At 49.7% G+C, this 3,167-nt stretch overlaps 1 pseudogene; it reads right to left on the reverse strand.

Moving 5' to 3' along the window:
* Positions 1-224: 224 nt before the first annotated feature.
* Positions 225-777, reverse strand: LOC129081075 (ras-related protein Rap-2a-like; annotated as a pseudogene).
* Between the last annotated feature and the right edge of the window lie 2,390 nt (positions 778-3,167).

The following is a 3,167-nucleotide window of genomic DNA, read 5'->3' on the forward strand; positions in this document are numbered from 1 at the left end:
TGCAGGTGCGTCTAGGATACTGAGGACAGTGGAGAAAACTGCGGTCACTGAACCCAAATGTTACTCAGGGATGTCAACTGACAGTTACTGCTGGATTCTGGGTAAGGGCTGCTGTTTCACTGTAGATTCACGCCACACAGCCCACCAACTCCGCAGGCGAGTAGATGAGGTTTGTGCAGCCTGTGATGTTGGGCAGATCCTGTTCCGGAGAGTCTTTTTGAATGCTATTGGATGTTACATGTGGAAGAACATGGGTCACCTTTGTCAGGCTGTGCGGCATAGTTCATTTGCCTCATGATTTCTGCAAAGAGTTCGTCCACCATTGTTTTACTCTTCACAGATATCTCCATGAAGGGGCTGCCCCGCTCCTCAGCGAGGGCCCTGCATTTGTTGGATGACACCTCTCTCTCGCTCTGCAGGTCCACTTTGTTCCCAACCAAGATGACTGGCACTTTCTCATATCGCTTCATTCGTATGGATGATCTGGTCTCTCATGAGCCTGATGTCCTGGAAGCTCTGCTGGTTGACGAAGCTGTAGACGAGGATAAAGCCCTGGCCATTCTTGATGTACAGGTCCCGCACGGATGGGAACTGCTCAGTGTCCCCGGTGTCCAAGATCTCCAGCACCGACAGCGACTAGTCCACCTCGATCTCCTTGTGGTAGAAGTCCTCCATGGTGGGGTCGTATTTCTCGATGAAGGGCCATTGCTGGACTGCACGGTTAGGGCGGATTTGCCAACCCGTCGGGGCCCGCACCGCCACTTTGTACTCGGGCATCGTCCCTCCGCGGCCGCCGCTGGCGCCGCCCACGACGTAGACGTATGTCTGCCGTGCTGTGTTGGACCCTGACCCAGAGGCCCACGGCGCCACCTTATGCGGTCTCCCTCACTTCACAGCCGCCGCAGCCCCCCTGGCGCCCACCAGCGGAGGGAGCAGCGGGCATGGGCCAAGCCAAGTGGCCCTGTGCCCCGCCCCTGAGCGGGGGCACTCAGAGCGAACAGTGAGTGGGAGCTACGGAGCCTGGGCCCGCAGTGCTGCCCTGGGCCCCCTCCTCTTCTATACCCAGCTTCCCACCTGAGTTTTCCAACTTCTCCCTCTTTCTCTTCTCCTGGCACCACTATGATGTGAATATTGTTATACTTGCAGTTGTCCCTGAGGCGTCTTATATTATCTTTGTTTTTTTTTTGGATTCTTTTTTCTTCTTTTTGATCTGATTGATTGCTTTTTGTTTCTTTATGTTCCATATCATTGATTTGATTTTCAGCTTCATCCACTCTACTGTTAATTCCATGTAAATTGTTCTTTATTTCAGTTAATGTACCCTTTGTTTCTGACTGTGTCTGTTTCATGGTGTTGAGGTACTCACTAAGTTGGTTGAGCATCCTTATAACCAGTGTTTTGAACTCTGCATCTGATAGATTGCTCATCTCCATTTTGTTAGTTCTTTTCCTGGGGGTTTGATCTGTTCTTTGTTTTGGGCCATGTTTTTTGTTTCTTCATTTTGGCAACCTCTCTGTGTTTTTTTCCTATGTATTAGGTAGAGCTGCTGTGACTCCTTGTCTTGGTGGTGTGGCCTACTGTAGTAGGTGTCCTGTGGAATCCAGTGGCACAGCCTCCCATAAGCCCAAGCTGGGTACTCGAGGTATTCCCTCTGTGTGGGCTGAGTACACCCTTTTCCTATAGTTGAGCCTTGATTGCTGTTTGGAGATCAACGGGAGGAATTTGCCCAGGCCAATTAGCTGCAAGGACTGGCTGTCCTGACTGACTATCAACCTCTGTCCTCTGTGGAAGATTTGCTGTGCAGGAGCAGGGTGGTGGTGCTCCAGATATGGTGAGTAGCTATCCACTGGGTGCAGAGGCTCTGGGGTTTCCCAGGTAGAACAGACTAGGGTCAGCCACCACTTGTGCTCTGCCCAGGGCCACCCTGCATGAGCTATAAAGCAATCTGAGATGGCTGCTACTTGTGCTGCACTTGGATGTTCTCAGGGGAAGCCAAACTGTCATCCAAAGCTTGCTGCTTCTAGGGCCAGGCCTGGGGCCCCTTAGCAAGAGGTATGGGGAATGCGGGCTCGCTAAGTGGCTGTTGCTTGTTTGAGAGGATTTAGGAAGATGTAAAACATGAGCTGAGACAAGCCATTCATAGAGAAAAGCCACTGTTCATATTTTGGGTGTGCCTGTAAGGTGGGTTGGGAAGAGCCTTGGGGATTCACCAAGGTTTGCACCAAGGTGGAGCAAACAGTGTGAGCCAGGTTGATGGAATCTCAGATATGGCACCCACCTGCCCGCTATGTGGCTCTGTGGATAGAGGGCTCAGAGAAGGAACAATGACCTCTGCCTACTGTCCTGTCTGAGAGAAAGCTCTCTCCTGATGCCTGATACCAGTTCCTCCCTGTATGCCACTGGTGCTTTTCAAGCTGCTACCCTGGTGCTAGAGCTCAGAGGGAGTGAGTCTGAGTAAGTCCATGTGCAGGCCCTTTGAGAGGAATTGCTTGGGAACTCAGTAGTTTCATTCACCGACTCAAACTCTGCTAGTTTTTACAGCCAGAAGCTATGGGGGCTTATCTTCTTGGCACTGAAACGCGGGGCTGGAGATCCTGGTGTGGGGCTGGCACCTCTCATTCCCAAGATATCCCAAATTTTTATCCACCACATGTGGGTGTGGGACTAGCCCATTCCACATCTCCATATCTCTTGCTGGTCTGAATGGATGTGGTTTCTTTAGTTCCATAGTTGTTTGGACTTCCATTTAACTCAGTATCTGATGTTTCTGAGTTATGGTTGTTCTATAGTTTAGTTGTAATTTTGATGTGGTTGTGTGAGGAGGTGAGCTGTGTTGTTTACCTATGCTTCCATCTTGACCAGAAATCAGCACAACTCTTTTAGTACACAGATGCTTATTAGGCAAATCCTTTTCACCAAATTATGAGTAAACAATGAAGCAGATAATTTACAGGTACGTGATGTATTCAGTTGACTGGACTTGGCATAACACAATGATTAGGCTGTTGCCTAATGTTTTTGTCTCTTCTGTTTACTACCTGACTAGCTGGATCACTCCACCTGGGCCCTTGGAGATGGTTTGGACTTTCTTGTTAGACTTTACAGACTTAATCCTTTGAATCAGGGTGGAATCATTATTCCATAGCCTGCCTGAATCTAAGCCTTGT

Source organism: Pteronotus mesoamericanus, unplaced genomic scaffold (assembly GCF_021234165.1).
Source record: "Pteronotus mesoamericanus isolate MK-2021 breed Mesoamerican mustached bat unplaced genomic scaffold, CSHL_Meso_final contig_94, whole genome shotgun sequence".
Lineage (NCBI taxonomy): Eukaryota > Metazoa > Chordata > Mammalia > Chiroptera > Mormoopidae > Pteronotus > Pteronotus mesoamericanus.